Genomic DNA, 19,641 nt, shown 5'->3' on the forward strand with positions numbered 1-19,641 from the left:
ATTTGAACCCAGGTCTCCAGAGTCAAAGGCTTAAACCACTATACCATACCTTTCCAAAACCACTGAAATAAATAATAGGAGAAACAACAGTCAGAACAAATTCCACACTGGTGCAGAAATGGCAATAATATCAGGTCGTCCACGCACACTCTCCAAATTGGTCTCTTCCAGGAAAATCCTGGACTACAACTCCCATCACCACAAGCCAATGGTCATGCGATCTTCGTATGATGGGTTTTGCTGTCCATGTTCTGAGATAAGGTTTCCTAAGGATTGTTCTGAAGCGAGGATGAACAATTGGGGTAATGGGAGTGATTAGGGTCCCATTGTACCCCTGCCACCCCTTCCCTCCCAAGTATCCCTGACATGACAGCTGTCATGTTATAGGTCTGGTAGCCGTGCCCCGCTTTATTATAATACACAATTCAGGAGCCCGCCCTGCCTAATCCCTCACAGATAAACGAAGAGAGAAGAGATTTAGAATTATTTGCAAAATCTTGCTGCTCCGATGAGATTAGGGCTCTGTTTAATCTTGTACTGTGAGGGTTTTGGAGATGGTTTAATGAGAATTTACGCAGGCATAATCCTGTCTTTAAACTCGTCCCATTGACCAATCCTCCCGGAAAGTTGTAATCGGGCAAGATGTTCTTAAGCATAGACGCAATGGGGTGCGCCAATGGGTTGTGTGGGTGGGGGGCTGGGAGGGCGAGGATGAGGGGAATCTTCAGAGGAGGCAGACACCAATTCTGAATTTTCTCATGTCTGTCTGTCGAGATCCTAATGTCAGTATAAATAAATGAGACTGAAGCATAGGCTGTTTTACAAATTCCATGCCAAAACTATAGTAGGGAAACTCTCATGGGGGGCAATGAGGACTTTTAATAAGGAGGAACCATCAATAGGCCAATTCCATTGCCATACAGGAAGATAAGACACATTTTCAAAGCAGAGACAGTTATAGTACAACATTGGCACACTATAAGGGAGAGGGAGAGAGACCAGATTCTGTTGGACCTCAAGAACTGCAGCCCTACTAGGACAGAAATGCTGAAGAAAGGTTGGAATTGTAGTTCAGCAAACATCTAGAAGACTGTATACAATCTATCCCTGGTTCAAATACACTTTTAAAAAAAGCTATATTCTTTAGCTCTGGGTTATGTGACATACCATACTCAGTATGGCCCTTATATTTACTGATAGTGTTACCCACAATTTCACTTACCCATATCTGAAAGACATTTTCTATGCCTTCCAGCATGCTTCTATAGTAGGATTTCTTAAACGTTTTCCACTTGCAACATCTTTCCACCCGAGAAAATCTTACATGACCCAGGCATGTAGGTATATAAAATAGATATAAAAATTAAACGTTTACTTTAAAAAAAAATCAGTGTCTGCATGGCTTGCAAAATGAGCTGATTTTCCTTTTTTTATAAAGTACAGTTTTTATGAAGTCCTTTTTAATGAAAAATTTTCTGTGAAGTCCACTTTAAACACTGCATGTGGTTGCTAACAGATTTGTGAAAATGCGGGACATTCAGAAACCTTTTACTGTTGCCAAATTTTACATAACCCCAACATTGAAGTAAGGGAAGGGCATTTGGGGTGGGAACCCACAGTTGTTTATTATTATTATTATTATTATTATTATTATTATTATTATTATTATTATTATTAATTTCTATCCCGCTTTTTTCCCATGGGTGGGACTCAAAGTGGTGTACAGAATTTAAAACCAATACGAATACATTGACACATAATATATAATCAGAGAAACATCATATACAAATAGAAAAATAACCCAGTTTAACACATCATATAAAACAGTTAAAACTTACAGCAGGTACCATTTAAAAGTGTCTATAACCTCCGGACACTGAGGTTATTTGTAAAACTAAAAAAAAAAAAAAATTATATAGCTCCTAAGACATCCCATTTCAGGTCATGATACCTGCTTGTTATCATTTCCAATGCACGTGTGTTAAAGATTTTGTAGATGATGTTAAATAGAAGCTCTTACGTCCACCTGTGAACCAAAGCCACCCTGCAGGGTAATGATGTGGCACTCAGCTTTGTAGAACAATTAACAGAAACTTTACTGACTTCAAAATGATCAAACAGAGCAATGCTATTTACAATAGTCTCTCTCATTGCTTACAGAGAACAGTAGGAATAAGTAGCCCTTTTAATGTCCATAAAATTGCCTCAGCGCCTTAGAAATAACAGGGCCACTGAGAGCCGGCAGCCATTTCCTGGCTGTTTCCAGTCAGCATATACACACACTCTCTATGCGGTAAAACCTGCTCAAACTGGTTCCCCAGTAGCATAGCAGAGAAATTGACCAATCAGATTCCTAGCTGTTCGCAGGCTCAGCCAATCAGCTTCTTACACATACTTTTTCAGTTAACCCATCCATAATGGTGACTTTATAAACCTCAACACATCGATCACTGGCACTCTTCACAGTGCACAGCAGCTTCTAGGGAGTTATCTCGGTTCTTTCACCTTTAAACTAACTTTGCCCTGCAAAGTTGGCTTATATACTCTGGAATTTTCAGGAAACTTTGAGGTATTTTCCGATAGACACACTGCTATTTTGCACTTTATCTCTTGTCCCATCCCTTCCTGTCCCAAACTCTATCCTAGACAACCTTGTCACACTTGTCCAAGCACTTTATTAAACAGTCTAGCAACTATGCACCTTTGACTTGCCCCCCCCCCCCCCATCTTATCCATTGGTGGTGAAGTTGTTTGATGACCTTCTCTTTTATCCTGCTTTTATGGTTTTATTTGTATAATTGTGTTTGAATTTGTTTTTATTTGATTGTATGGTGCACTTGTTTTTATGTTTTAACTTGTTCATATTTTGTTCTTCTTTTGGGCTTGGCCCCATGTTAGCCGCCCTGAGTCCCTCTGGGGAGATAGTGACGGGACATAAAAATACAGTGTTGTTGTTGTTGTTGTTGTTATTATTATGGGGCTTTGAGGTATTCTAGATAGCCAGATTAGGTCTGATTCAGCCTGTTCAGACAGACACTACTGCCATCACTTTTTCCCTTACTAGTGTCACTCCCACTCCCACTGCTCCCAGTTTATCATGCACCTCTATTCATGAACCAAGTTATCATCAATCACATCTATGGTGATAGAAAGGGGCACCTGTATGACCGGCAAGAAGTAGGAGAGATTGCACGATTGCCCCATTCTGACATCAGCAGAGTGACTCCGGTAGCCAGGTGCTTGGATAGAGTTCCATGGTCACCTAGGAACAGTGGTGACAGCAATACAAAGGAGGTTGCTGCCCAGTGAACCAATACAGTCCTGGGCTCCCTAGAGAAAAGTCCCAGATTCAAAACATGCATCCTGGATCTGGGGGATGCACTAGTCCAGATCTACATTAGGCTAGCCTGCCCATTATTTATTCACTCTATTTATATCCTGCCTTTCTCCCCATCAGGACACAAGGTGACTAGGAACTACACTATATTTTAAAATAGCATATAGAAAACTGTGGAATTCTATCTGATAATGTTTGACTCATCTGCACCTCTCCAACCTCGTTTTGGTGACTTTAGCAGAGCCAGCAAGATATGATCTAATGGGTTGTTGTTACAGTGTGTGGTCTTCATCCTGGGCTCATGAACTCAATGAAGAAATTAAAAAATCTGGGTCAGGCCAGTTTTGAATTTTACCGCCTTTTGAGGCCTCTCTATAGTGGTTATTTGTTAGGAGATAATCTGTCATGGTTTATCAAATGAGTAAGCAAACAATTACACAAGTATAGCTGATGAAAAAGTGGCAGATGGGTTACGACTTGAAAACCAGTAGTAGTTGAATTAGGAGTCAGATCTGATTTCACATCCAGGCCATGCACTCCACAGGATGGTGTTGGATGTGCACAAGATTAACTTTCAGCTTTCAGTTTATAAAGGGATGTTGCCCTCTGGATATCATTCGTCCTAGAACAGTGATTCTCAACCTGTGGGTCCTCAGGTGTTTTGGCCTACAACTCCCAGAAATCCCAGTCAGTTTACAAGCTGTTAGGATTTCTGAGAGTGGAAGGTCAAAACATCTGGGGATCCACAGGTTGAGAACCAGCTCCAGGCAATGACTGGGGATGCTACTGGGTGCTGCATGATTCCTAACTGCATTATATAGTCAGTGTAGACTCAATTAGTGACTTTATGGGACACCTAGGGCAGATCTAAACTGAACTCTTATCCCAGATCAGCCTCAGGATGGTTTACACAACCACCACTATTCACTTTGCCTACACAGGGGTGGGAGGACTCCCAGACACCTAGTGGCACCGAACCTGTTTTGGTGTCACTGGAGGTTTCCCATATTGCTCCCCTCCTGTTCTTGTGGCAGTCTCCCGGCATGACATGGCTCCTGACAGTTGATTTATATGACAGTGTGGAAGGGGCCTGAATCCTCTGTTTAGGTAGTCCTGTATGGGAAGTTTGGTTATCTCCCTATCTATTCCCTTTCTGCCAGCAGCCAAAAGCCTAATTATTTAGGATTATTTGATTTTCAAGCTATGGTGGATAGATTCATTCTGCTTTTAGCAGAATGTTTTAGTATATTTTAACAGTTGTGATCAGGGGTGCATTTACACTGCAGGATTAATGCAGTTTGACACCGCTATAGCTGCCATGGCTCAATGAAATGGAATTAAGGGAGTTGTTATTTTAGAAAGTCTTTAGTTTTCTCTGCCAAAGAGTGCTGGTGCGTCACTGAACTCCAGCTCTCAAGATTCCAAAGCACGGCACCATGGCAGTTAAAGTGGCATCAAACTGCAGTAATTCTACAATGTAGATGCACACTGAGTGTTTTTAATTGAGTTGTTCATTTTTTTCAAGTACCCTTGTATTCTATTTTTTAAAATAGTTTCCCTTTAATTTAATTTGAGCTGAATTGACTTGGGTTCTGTGCCAGGAAGAAGGTGGGGTATAAAACAAGTAACTAAGTAAACAAATCAATAATCAAACCTGGAATTCACCAGAGCAGGACTCAAAATCCAGGTATCCATAAAGATCTTTTTATTACTTTGGGTTTTTTTCCGTGTCTCTCACCAGCCTATCTCACAAGAGTCTTAAGGAGGGGAGGACACCGAGGGGAAGACTGTGGATCCTTCCAGACAGGCCCTTGATCCCAGGTTTTCTGTTTATCTGGCAGTGCGAACTCATATAATCCAGTTTAAAGCAGATCCTGGGATAGAGGGCCTGTCTGGAAGGGTGCCCTATCTTGGAGCAATGAGAGGTGAAACTGTAATTTTATTTAGAAAGGAACAAACAAATATAGAATAGCCATGTTACTAGTCCACACTGGGAGCCTGTGTTTTTAAAAAGACTGCAACCTCAGCCTCTGCATTTCACTTACTGATCATTAGACCAATGAGACATGTAAGCATCCCTGAGCTGTTTGCAAAGTCACCTCTCCTCCAACATTTAAATGCTACCTTCTGGGTCCCTAGGGTACGCCATCCCATTATTATGGAGTGGGAGTGGGGCTTTGTGCGGTCTCCTGCCAAAAACTGCTGCTTGCTGCTGCTGACCCCGGCTGTCTCAGGCAGCTCAATAGCCCAAATGGGGCCTCAGCCCCTCTAGTCAGGGAAGCACCATCTGCTGTGAAAACTGACACCAGTTGAAAAAGACGCAGAGGCTGCTCTGCTGCCCCCACAGCTCTGGCAAGCAAGCAAGAGAGGGGATTAAGATGTGGACAGGTCGCCTGATTCCTGAAAACTTCCACCTTCTCCTCTTTGGTCTAGAATAGGATACACAAATTGGTATCTCCCTGAACACAAGTGAAGTGAAAAAGAACATGGTAGATATTTGATAGATAGGGAGAGAAGAGAGAAGGGCATACCAGTAGCGTAGCCATGGCGGGAAGGAATGAGGGCACTGCCCCGAAATAAGAATTCTGCTCCCAACAAATGAAAATGTTCTCCATGTCCCTAATTTCTAGCATTGCCGTATATCCTAAAGAGACCAGATCCTGTCTGACCTTGAAACTAAACTAGGTCAGCCCTAGATGCCATCGAATATCAGATGCTCTTGGATATGTTTCAGAGATAACCAACCTAGATTATTCCTTGCCTAAGGAAAGCCCCATGGAACATGTCAGGTTACCATAAATCTGCAAACAACTTTAAGGCACATACAAACCAAAATGTAATCGAGCGTTTAAGAAATAGAGATGAATTAGCCAAGGAAATTGACAGGCAAAATTACTCAGGAAAAGGCAACACAGTAATTGTCAAAGTTGTAGGTGGGATCCATTGTCGTTATCTCACTCTCTGAAAAACTAGATGTATGGAGATGGAAGGAAAATTTCATTTGGGAGGGCAAAATTCTTATGGGAGAAGCCCTCAATACCACTTCCCTAGCTATACCTCTAGGACAGTGGTTCCCAACAATTTTTTGACCAGGGATCACTTTGACCATGGACCACTGTCCAACATTAGTACCAAAAGGGTTATGAATATGTTTTTGGTCAACTTTAGACCTGGTTTGGTTATCTGGGGTGCTGATTCAGAAAATTGCATTGGATAGATCACATCAGCTGTCATTTCTGATACAGAACATATGCCATCCAGTAGTCACTATCTGCTCGCCCACAGAAAACCATATTTCTGGTTGGCCCCCCTTCCTTTTATTCTTTAAAAAAACCCTCAAAACATGGCTGTGAGACCAGGCATTCGAGCAGCAAACGCAGCAATAATAATAAGAACGATTTATGTGACTGATAATGAATGGACCCCAGACTATGATTTAGGCGTGCAATTTTTAAATGATGTTTTTATAATTTATGTTTTAATTATCTGTTTTTGATTGTATTGTTTTTTATAGCTGTTTGTTTTTGGCATCTAATGACTGCCAGTTGTGAAGCCACCCTGAGCTGACCCTCCCCTCCTCCACGGAGGTGAGAAGGATGGGATACAAATGTATGAAATAAATAAATACATATATATTTAACAATCTAGAGCTGATGTGGTCTATCCAATGCAATTTTATGAATCAGCACTCCAAATAACCCCAGGAATTGGCCTAAAAATGAAGACACCAAGGCTCTCCACTTCCAGGCACCACATGGAACGACTTCACTCAGGAAGAGGGAGGGAGAGAAGAAGCAGCAGTCAGGAAGTTTGTTGTCATGCCTTTTGTGGATAGTCAGCCTCTCCCCTTCTAACATCCCCATTGCCTCAGCACTATAAGAGGATTTTGTGAGACGCTAGTTGCAACAGTGTAGTAATGGTGGGGCTGCGGATCATATTTTAGTTCTTGGGTACCACTGGTGGTCCACGGACCACAGGTTGAGAACCACTCCTCTAGGATATAGAACAAAAAATAAAACAGGTTGATTAAAACTGGTACGCATGGGCAAATAAGGCCATTTCACACTACAAAATTTAGCACTTGGAATCCACTTTCATTGACATGACAAAATCCCATGAAATCCTGAGATTGACAGTTGAGGGAGACTCGAGAAGATAGGTCTGTTGTGCAGATTCATTTCTATGGACACTAGAAGAATAAAGTTCCTTTAAGAATTTTTTTTCCTGTTCTCTGCATACTTTCATGGTTGAGAACTAATTGGATGACATGGCTTTGGAATAAGGGAGGATACCAATTTCAGTAAGCTTGGCTGAAGTCCACTCACTCACCTTGGTTTAACTTGAGAGTTATGGGATGACAGCACCATGTTAAAGCATCTGGGGAAACAGGTATAATTTATTAAAATGTTGTTCTGGGTAGCAGGTAGTACCCTGCCTTGGCAAGAAACCTGGACACATCAGCCTAAAAATGAGTGTCAATGTGGGCTGAAACCAGGAAGGTGCTGCATCCTGGCGAAGACTAGGGTCTTCCTCATTGCCGTTCCAGGGATTCCTGACAACTGATTGGGGAAGCTTGCTTAGTTTGTATTTCTTTTCTATGCATCTGTTTTTATACCTGCTTCTCCAATAAATTTCTTTCTTGAACCATAAACCACCCGAGTGCTTGTTGCCTCCAGGTCCAAAGGAAAAAAACGAACCAGTGCCTCTGGCAAAACTAGGAGATGGGACTTTAGACTCACCAAACAAGGAACCACAGGATTCTATAGGATACAATTGTGGCAATTAAAGTGGAATATATCATTCTGGACTTGATCGCAGCAGGAAGGAATTGGGGCTAACTGGACATTTTCTGTAATTCCTCCCTGCTGTCTGTCTCTTGTACGTCACAGTGAAAATTGCACCATACAGCATGGATGTCCTGGGAAAGTAAACTATATTCTCCCAAACATTTAGAAAAAACAGTTTTTAGTGTCTTGAAGGAAAATGAAGTTGTGCTATTTTAAAACACACACACATGCCACCATCATCATCACCACTACAACAACAACCCAAGAGTACTGTCACAACCCAAACCTCTCTCCTTTCTGTCTCTCATCAGCAATGAGAGCACTTATATCCTTTTAGGATTGCTGGTTGCCTTGTTTGTAGGTTGTCTGAGCAGATGAAAGGATGGGAGGTTGGATGGGGGGAGGGAGGGAGAACCCACTGATTAATCTCCTGGCCTTTGGCCACCGCTAAGCAAACATTTTGTACTTCTCTGAAAACAGATTGAAATGCTGGCTGATCTGGGGCTTACAGGGGGTTTTCCGAGCATAGCTCAGATTTATCAGAATTACCAGCTTGTTCCTCCCGTCATTCATTGGGGGAGAATATCTAGTTATGGTTGAGAAGTGGGGAGACATTGCAGTAAGCCGAGGCCACTTGTTGACAGAGAGACCTTTTGGAGCATCATTTGGATGGTTTCCAGTTTTGAATTTTTATGTGTTTGTATGTGCCTTCAAGTCACAAGCCAACAACCCTATGAATTCCATAGAGTTTACTACCAAGAAATACCAAGATGTGGTTTGCTATTGCCCTCCTCTAAAATATAGCCTACACCACTGAATCTCCTTTTGTGATCTCCCACTTATGTACAATCTTGCAAGCAGCTCAAAGGCAGAAGTGGTCACACAGACTTTCAAAATACTGGATTGGACTGAGTTTTCAAAAAAGACTTGGCTGCAGTTCCAGTGTTGCTTATGCATTTCCACATGATAACTCTGAACATCATTTGGTCTTAGAGCTCTCCGCATAACGTGGCATGAAAATGGTCCAGTGACATCTTTATAATAAAAAAACAGCTCAAATAGTGGTGCTAGGAAATGGTCTCTCTCTAAAACCTTAACATGATGCATATAATCAGAAAGTGTGTGAAGTGTAGTTGACTAGGATCTCCTAAAACTCCAGGTGAGTTTCAACAGGTCTTCAACAGTTTCTGCCATTGCTGGAACAACAGGGGTAACTTTAAAGAAAGAGTTGCTGAAAAAGAATGAGTGGGAGGAGAGGATTTTTACATATGAAGAATTGGCAACTTTGATTCTTTTACTGAAAATACTTTCTTGAGATGAAATATGTACTCAAAGATACCCTGCCCAGTTGGTGGCCGCCTCAAGTGTGAAGTAATCCCACTTTGGCTTGTTATACCAGTAACTGTTGTTATAGACATCATAACATGAGGTACATCTTTAAATTTACAACAGAGCCTGTCAGCTCCCATCCCATGACATAGACAGAGCGACTTCCATAAGGGCCCCGTCATAACAGTAAAGGCGAAGTGGGACATGCCGCTGTGGTGACAACATGGGAGGCTTCCCGTGTCAAATAGAAGTCAACGGGGGCGAAGCCTGCCAGCCAATGCTTTCCTCCGTGGGATGGGGACTCAGGTGAGTTTGGCAATGAAGGGCTTAGGGCAACAGGTTCCCTATACCCCCCGATAGGCACCACTGGATTTGCCCATTCTGGTGGCCCATCTGATGAGGCCATATGACTAGTGATGGTTAGAACCAATGGAAGCCAGTGGGGTAGATAACCTCCCCCCATCCAATATCTAAATATATTTAAAAGAAAGCTGCCGAGTTGCCGTTTTACAAAATCATATCTGCCTAAGATAAGATACAATCCTATTTTAGACCAAATAAGACCAAATACACATCCCAGATTTCCACAGCATTGAGCAATGGCAGGTAAGGCGGTGTCAAATTGCATTAATTCTATAGTGTGGATCCATCCACTGTTAGGCTTAAACAGTTCATTTTGTGAAGATTGCCCCTGTCCCCTCCCTCTGCATTTCATATTTCTATTAGTGCTATGATGTGATTGACAGACTTTCCCGCCCCCAGCTTTATGGGGCCTCTTTCTGCTCATCAGCCCTGTTCTTCTCCTCTCACAAAGCTTTAGCCTTTAATCCCTCTGTGCTTCCGCCCCAGAATTACATGTGTTATTAGAGCTGATCTCAAATCAACAGCCTGCATCTAAGCACTTCCCCTCTCTCAGCCTTCAGTATGTGATGCGTCTTTCTGACAAATGTGGTCTGCAGATCGAAGGAACTCTTTAGATATCTTCTGTTTGCTGTAGCACAGAATGAGCAAACTTCAGACCTTCAGATATGGCTGGATGGCAGCTCTGACAATTCCTTGTCATAGGATATGCTGGATAGGACTGGTAGTACTTGTTACCCAATCACATCTGGAAAGTCACTTGTTTTGCCATCCCATACTATACATTTTTGAATTGACTCAATGCAAGTTGTGTTTAATATATCCCATTCGTTCAAAATGCCAGTCGTATAGTGGTTTGACATGTAAGGAGGAGGAGGGTGCAAAAAATTGTCTTGAGAAGCTGTGACATCACAAAAGCTGTGACATCACAAAAACCTTTCCTCCCTACTCCTCCCTGCTCTGTCTGCCACTAAGTCAGTGGTGTGGAAAGCATAGTCCATGTCTCCAGGGCTCCTTTAATAGCCCTACCCATATGTTTTGATCCCATGGGGGTGTGGGGGCAATTTTGCCTTATTTTAGGTTCTCTTGGCCATTTTAGACTCAGAAAAGCCTCTTCTTTCAATAGGAATTAGGCCAGTGTGGGAAATTTCTAGGGAGAGGCAATGTAACACCAAAACTCTCCTCCTGCAATAAGAGGAAGAACATCTCCTCTCTTTTTGCTTTTGCTGACTGATGCAGTGCATCTTCTACATGGCAAATTAGACTACATTGTGACAGCCCTTCTTGGGAGTAACCAGAGCAGTGATAGTCTGATACATCTTACCATGCACATTCACCAGCAAGGAAAAAAACCCACCTGATTCTGAATTCTTACTGGAGAAAATCTTAATGGAGTCAAGAAGAATCTGTTGGTCATCTTTTTCTTAATGACAACCTGGCTACCAGAGCATATCTGTGTATGTGTGTGTACCTTCAAGTTGCCTGTTAACTTAGGGAAACCCCATGCATTTCATAGAGTTTTCTTTGGGTAATTAATATTCAGAGACAGTTTTGCCAGTTCTTCCTGAGTTGTTTTGGAGGTTTCACATTCTGCTTAGCTTTCAAGATGAGTTGGCATCTGGTGCCTTTTGGATATTTACTCATGTATATGTTAAAACTGATCCTAAAAAACTAGACAAAGTTATCTATGGGTCAATGTGAGAATTGTATTTAAACCTTTATCACAAAGGGAACCATCTCTGAGTAGTGATAGGTGATAGGTACGTCTATCCTGGGAGAATCTAAAAGAAGCACTATTTCGCTCTATGCTCTGCATGCAATGCTGCCTCTGTTTTTTCTGACTGCTTGGATGGAGAAATAGCAGAGGCACTGGCAGTGGCTAGAAACTGTTGCCCCTCTGAGCTCTTTCCCTACTCAGTGTGACCCTCGACATATCCAAGGATCATCCTAAAATGCATAATTTTGTCCCCAAAACTTGCACTCAATTTATACATGAAGTCAATTTAACACACAAGTATTCATAGTAGATTGGCAATAGCGATGATTCTCTGCCATCAACTGCACTGGACTGGCCACATTGTCCGAATGCCCAATCACAATCTCCCAAAGCAGTTACTCTAATCTCAACTTAAAAATGGAAAACGGAATGTTGGTGGACAGGAAAAGAGATTTAACGTTGATCTTAAAGATAAACTTAAAAACTGTGGCATTGACACTGAGAACTGGGAAACCCTTGCCCTTAAGCACTAGCTGGAGGTCAGCTGTTACCACCAGTGCTGTGGCACAAATGGAAGGTGAAAGGGAGAAATATGTCAAGAGGAAGGTGTGTCAAGCCATCCCCTGTCGGGACAGCTTTCCAGCTGGAAATTGATGCACTCATTGCAAAAGAATGTGCAGATCATGTGCTTTTCCTGCATGGCATGTGGATTGGACTAGATGGCCATGTAGTCTCTTCCAACTCAGTTATTTTATGATCAAGTATAGGTCTCTACAGTCATCTACGGACCCACCACCAAGATCCTACACTCGGCCACGAGGGATCGCCTATTTGGTTGACCTAGGAAATATTCAGACTTCAAGAAGAAATTCCACTTGACATCTTCTTCCTGGGACCAAATCACTTCTGTTTCCTGCAAGTGGGAGTTGGAGGTGAGGCTTAGTGGATGCTGAAAGGTGTCAGATATTAGTTAAATGTTTTGCACTTATCCCATTCCCTGTCCGATTGTTCACAGCCTAGCAACATTTACATGTTTACAGTAGCTTACTGCCTTGGTTGATGAGTGCTGTTTTAATTGCATTTTAAGTTGTTGTTTAATATGTTTATATGATTTATTCAACTGTATTTTAAAATTGTGTTTCATTTTATTTTCTGTTTTTGGCACTTTGTGCCATGTGTAAGACGCTTCAAGACCCTTCGAGGAGATGGTGACAAAATACAAGAATAAAGTAGTAGTTGTTGTTGTTATCATCATCATCATCATCATCTCAGGTTGCTCCTGACATGAAAAAAAATTTAAATGTGATCCCTTAACATTTGTACCCTTCCTGGAGCCAAGCATATTTACTGTGCATCTTTCAAATATGTCTGTCTTGAAAGCTGTTCATTCAAATGTCACATCAGCGAGGTAATGGATAGAAACTGGATTGAAAGATGATTTATTCAAGAATCAGCAGTCTGATATTTGGCCTTGGAATAAACGAAATCCTCAGTGTGCACTCAGCTTGGGCCCATTAGAATCTTATTGGTATGGTATGGAGTTATCAGATTACAGATTATCAGAATTATAGTCCATAAACTAGTTTTAAAAAGGCTTAGCAATTACGTAGCTCTGAATTTCCTAAGCGGTTGGTTATGGGGGATGGGAAGAAGAGATCTGCTGGCTTTGGGGGAAAAGAGACTCTTTTGCCTTTATAGAACCATTTCCCTCTGCCAGACTGGAGGGGATGACTTGCAAAGTCAGGTGGTAAATAGTTAACCATCTGAGAATAACATAATGGTGGTAACATGAACTTCATACTATTACAACCCACTTCTCCACCATTGCCATGCTATTTTTTCAAACGTTTATATTGAACATGGATTTTGTGACTATTTTGACTGGTTCATAATGATATTAACACAGTATGTGGCTCCTTTGGACAGTATAAATGTGTCAGATAGTCCCTGCAGTTTTCAATGATGCTGTATTTTAAAAATCCATATTTTCTTTCTGTTGTCTCAGTCCAGTTCAAGTGCTGGGTCATTTTCCTTTTAAAGTGCAGTTTTACTGCACAGTTATATTGTTTGATACCACTGTAATTGCCAGAGCTCTGTTGTTAGGGATCTTGAGATCTGTAGCCTGACAAGAAATTTAAACAGTGCTAAGAATCCTGAGAAAAGAGTAACTGAGGATTACATCAGTTTCATTCATTCTATTGGACATTAATAATACCTTTGGAATTTCAATTGAGGACAATGGGCCAAAAGTACCTCACCAAACCATAAATCCAGGATGTCTTAGTCTGGAGCTGGAGCAATAGAAATGGGGTAAAACAGCTGTAGCTATGTGGTACAGTTGCATCTTATGACTAGGGTTTTGCACTTCTAAAATGCATGTTTTTACTATATACCGCATCCTCATAACTCACCATTTGTTGGACCATAGGCAGCAATGCGATAAAACCATCTGCCCCACTTTTCTCAGATCAGTGAAGTGAATGTGCAAATCAAGAATTCCTTCTGATTTTTTTACCCTCCCTGGTTTCACATACATGACAGTGCGCATGCGTGCACACACGCATCCCCACATTAGGCGGCTAATGAACATTTCCTCTTCTGGGAGACAGAAGGCCCTGCACAGCTGCAAGGCAAGTCCCAGCTGAGACGGCAGCTGCTCCTGCCTTCCTCAGCATCAGAGTTCAGCATTGGGCTGGCAATTCTGGAGCAAAGAGTGTGTTGGGAACTGGGCATGCTGTCAGGCATTGCTCTTGTCAAGAGCCAAATTTGCCCAGAGTCCAGCTGGCTTACAACTTGGCTGATTGAGGAAACTATGCTCTCATGTGATCCGGTATTGCCCCTGTCCCCAGGTAGCATATTTTCCCTCACCAAACATTTGGAAAGTTCCTTTTTTGAATGGCCTTTCCCAGGTTTCCTTAGCCAGAACGACCAAGTAGCACAGTTTTAGTTCAACTAAGAAACCTTTCCTGGTGCTCAAAATAAACCAGCAAAGGAGATTGGGATCTAGATTTCCACTGAACAAGCACAAGGGGTTGTTTTTACTTAACCCAGTTAAGAAGAGGGTAAGGTATTTCTTTTTCAAGAGTTCTCAGTGGAGTTCACAACATGAAGAAAAGGCTCAGGAAAGGATGTGCATTCCACAAACTGAACAAGACCTCTCCAAGACATTTTGATGCCTTATGCAGAACAGCACATGGGTCAGTCATAAAAATCAAGTTGCATAGTGCACAAGGGCCAAGATCATGGATCAGGAGATATATTGTAAAGCATCACATAGAACTGGGAAATACCTGCTTTCTCATTCACCAAACCTATCTTTTAGCTGCAGAAAAACTGTGTGAGTTTACTGGAGGGGAGCAGGGAGCAGTAAAGAAGCACTACATTATTTCCTACAGCTGAATGCTGACAAGGCATCCCCTACAAACCTGCCAGGGAATATCTAGAGATTATATCAGTGCTATACACTCTGCCATATAAATATCATAAGGGCCAAAACCCTGGATCAAGAAACATATTGTAAAATTCCACACAAGCATAACAACAAAGTATCTCTTCTCACCTCTCTTTAGACCATTGCAATTTGCTCCAGAAATGTCACACTGCTGGCTAACATGTGGCAGAGAAGCATCTAGGTGGATATCTTAGATCTTAGATTTCACAAGAGGCTGTGGTGGATAATATCTGTATGCCCAACTATAGGAACATAGCTGGATGCTTTTCTATTGCTTACCTGCTCTCCACTGGCCAGTAAATTGGCATGGGGAGGGTGGGGGAAAACACAACACTCAAAGGTTTTTTGCAGGGAGTTCAGCATTGCATGAGAATTTTTACCTCCTCTACAACCTCCCAAATCAGGGACTTACATGTGATTAAATATCTCTTAGGATACCAGCCAAAGATGGAGCCCCCAGTGGGACAATGGGTGAAACCCTTGTGCCGGCAGACTGCTGACTTGAAGGTTGGGTTGCTGACCTGAAGGTTGCCGGTTCTATTCCAACCCAGGGAGAACTCAGATGAGCTTCCTCTGTCAGCTCCAGGTCCATGCGGGGACATGAGAGAAGCCTCCCACAAGGATGATAAAACATCAAAACATCCAGGCGTCCCCTGAGCAACATCCTTGCAGATGACTGATCCTCTCACACCAAAAGTGACTTGCAGTTTCATGGGGGAAAAAACCAGCCAAAGATAGCTATGCTATCCCAAAAGCATCTCTCTTCATCCATGGCAGGGGAGAAAAAAAATACAACAAGAACAAAATTGATGGCTAACAGCTTGTTGTCCTTCTTTGGCACTGAAAAACTGCTGCCTGAAGCAACCACCTGATTAATTGTGGGGCTCATCTTGAACCCAATTGAAAGTTACATTTCTATTGCCATACGTTTCATTTTGATAAATTTCATCTTGCCATGCTCAATGGGTCCTTATTCTGGACCACAAGATATATGCAGGGATTTTCAAGTGGTGTAGTCATTCTTTAGGTAGGCAGTTATTGTTAATGGTAGTATGTGTCAAAAGAACCTTGGAATATATTGATCATCACTTGAACATGATCCAGTAGTATGACACCATAGCAAAGAAAGCAAATCATATTTTAGCCTTCATTAATAGAAATATAAATTCCAAGTCAAGTGACGTAATATATTCTGCATTAATCTTCATCATTCAGTTTCTGGTACCTCGTTTTAAGAGGGGTATGGACAAGCTGAAGAAAACTCAGAGAAGGGCAACATGGATGATAAGAGATATGGAGAACATAACATATGAAGAAAGGTTGAGAAAATTGGGCATTGTGTTGTTGAAGGCTTTCATGGCTGGAATCACTGGGTTGCTGTTAATTTTTCGGGCTGTATGGCCATGTTCCTTTACCATTTCTCCTGATGTTTTGCCTACATCTGTGGTTGTCATTTTTAGAGGTTCTGTTGGCAGTAGAGTTGGGCCTAAATACCATTAAATCTGTTTTTTTCGTGTTTTTGTACTGTTCCGTCTATTTGGATGGCACGAAATGGGACAACCCCCTCTGGAACTGAAGGAGCAGCGAAATGGAAAAAAGGGGGGATGGTAGGGATTTGGCTGTTTAATCGCTCACAGGGCCTACAGTCGAGTGTTGAGCGCTCGACTGTAGACTCTGTGAGCCAGGCCTATCAAGCGCTCAGCAGCAGGCCCTGCCCGCCGAGTACTCAATGCTCATAGACCTGGCAGGCAGGGCCTACAGCCAAGCACTTGACACTCATAGGTCCGGCAGGCAGGGCCTATAGTCAAGCACTGGGTGCCAGGCCTCCTCGGTTGTAGGTCCTGGCTGGCAGGGCTTACAGGCCCTGGCAGGCACTGGTGCTTTGCCCTGCAAGGCCTACAAATCTACCTTTTTTTTTTTGGACTGTAGGCAGAAAAGCTCATTCATATAGGTGTCTGTTTCCGGAAGGGGCAGACAGAAATGGAAACAGGGCCATGCAAATGGGACAAATAGAAATGGGTAGCGATTCCATACAAATGCACAAGACTAGCTGGCAGTGAAGTGAGTATATATATATATATATATCTGTGGAATGTCCAGGGTGGGAGAAAAGAAAACCTTGTTTGTTTAAAGCAAGTGTGAATGTTGCAATTAACAAGCTTGAATAGCATTGAGACCAACACCCCCTAGTGTTCTTGTCATACATCGAGGGAACCACCACTACATAGGGAAGCTGATAAAGAAACACAATCTCCAAACAATCTACAGACCCACTACGAAAATGCTACATTCAGTAAAGGATAAGAGGGATCCTCTAACTACTGCAGGAGTCTACAGTATACCATGCAGCCATGGACAAGTCTACATAGGGGCCACAAAGCGCAGCGCCCAGACACGAATCAAAGAGCACAAAAAGCACTGCATACTAATTCAATCAGAGAAGTCAGCTATAGCAGAACACTTGATGAACCAACCTGGACACAAAATATTATTTGAGAACACAGAAATTCTAGACCACTCTGACAACCGCCATGTCAGACTACACAGAGAAGCCACTGAAATCCACAAGCATGTGGACAATTTCATCAGAAAGGAGGAAACTATGAAAATGAACAAAATCTGGTTACCAGTATTTAAAAACTCTAAAATCAGGACAGTAAATAATGAACCACTCAAAAACAAGAGAGCTCCAGACAACAAACAATCATATGCCAGTTAACACCTCCCAAACAGAGGATGCCTCCAGGCAACAAAAACCAGGCCACCTCTATGCAGATACCCTCACTGACTGATTTTGCAGCTACTCAATACTATTCAAGCTTGCTAACTGTAACATTCACCTTTCTTTTAACAGACAAGAACTCATTCTTTCTCCCACCCTGGACATTCCACATTCCACTTGCCTAACTGCCAACAGAACCACAGATGCAGGCAAAACATCAAGAGAGAATGGAACATAGCCATACAGCCTGAAAAACTCACAGCAACCCAAAATTAGGCATATTCAATCTGGTGAAGAGAAAACTTGAGGGGGGAGGGGGAATGATCACATTCATTAAATATCTACAAGGCTATCACAGAGAAGAGGGGGCATGTCTGTTCCCTGCTGACCAAAAGGGTGGGACTAGATCTAATTGTTTTCTGTTGGAGGAAGATAGATTTTGGCTGACCATTCAAAGGAGCTCCTTGATGGTAAGAACAACCTGGCAATGGAAACAATTGCATACAGAGGTGGCAGGGTTCCGTCTCTTGATGTCTTCAAAAAGAGAATAGACAGCTACTTGCTGAGGATATGCTAGCTGGCATATCTACATCAAGTGACACCCTTTCATGTCATGTCTCTTTTCATCCTTTTCTTCTGCAGGCTAAAGAACTGGATATGTTTAGCCTGCAGAAGAGAAGGTTGAGAGGAGACATGATAGCCATGTATAAATATGTGAAAGGGTGTCATAAGGAAGAGGGAGCAGGTTTGTTTTCCGCTGCCCTTGAAACTAGGACTAGGAGCAAAATTACAGGAAAGGAGCTTCCACCTGAACATTAGAAATAATTTCCTGATGGTACGAGCTGTTCAACAGTGGAACTCTCTGCCTTGGATTGTGGTGGAAGCTCCTTCCTTGAAAACTTTCAAACAGAGGCTGAATGGTCATCTGTCAGGGACACTTTGTGCTTTTCCTGCATGGAAGTGAGTTGGACTAGATGGCCCATGTGATCTCTTCCAACTCTATTGTTCTATTATTCTAAGTAACATCATAGATTTGATGATTTGTGGAGTCCCTTTCAGCTCAATATGATTCTATGACTCTCTTTGCAAACTGGATCTCTTCCACCCTCTAGAAATGAAAACCACTTATCCAGGAATTTTAAGGCCAACTAGATGGCAATAAACAACAATGGTAATATTGTATGTAAAACTATACAATAATGGCACTTGTTTGCCTGGACTGTGACCTAAGTAGGCTTACCTACTAGTATCAATGCATGCTAAAGTACATATTTAAAAGGGGATTTTTTTTTAAAAAAAAAGAAAGGATTTATGTTACATAAATAAATATAACTAATGACAAGAAGCAGGGCAGACATGTTCAGGGACTTTTTTCTGACTAGAAGGTATAGTGTTCTCTGTTGGAGTGCAAAGATAATTGATGAACTCCTGTTCTGAAAAAACTGATATAAAGGCTTTCCACTTTTATTGGTGCTTGTGACATATTAGCTTAGAGGCCGTTTTAAAATGAAGTCAGATTACTGGTGTATGGCCATCAAGCTTATACTAAGAAATTCGGTATTGTGCTATGCACCAAATCCTGTCTGATCTATGAAGATAAGCAGAGTTAGTCCTTCTAACCTCCACTGGGAAAATCCTCACAAGAATCCTTGCAAACCACCTTCTACCTATCTCAGAAAAATCCTCCCAGAACAGTTTTTGCCCCTCCAGAGGAACAGTGGACATGATCTTCACTGCACAATAGCTCCAAGAAAAATACAGGGAACAAAATCAACCTCTGTACATGGCATCCATTGCCCTTGCAAAAACATTCAACACAGTGAATCGCTCTCTGGACCGTCCTCCAAAAAATCAGATGCCCTGACAAATTTGTGAACATCCTGTGGCTCCTCTATGATGACATGATGGCAACAATCTTGGACTGCGATAGCTCCCAAA

Source organism: Anolis carolinensis, chromosome 2 (assembly GCF_035594765.1).
Source record: "Anolis carolinensis isolate JA03-04 chromosome 2, rAnoCar3.1.pri, whole genome shotgun sequence".
In the NCBI taxonomy this organism is placed as follows: Eukaryota; Metazoa; Chordata; class Lepidosauria; order Squamata; family Dactyloidae; genus Anolis; species Anolis carolinensis.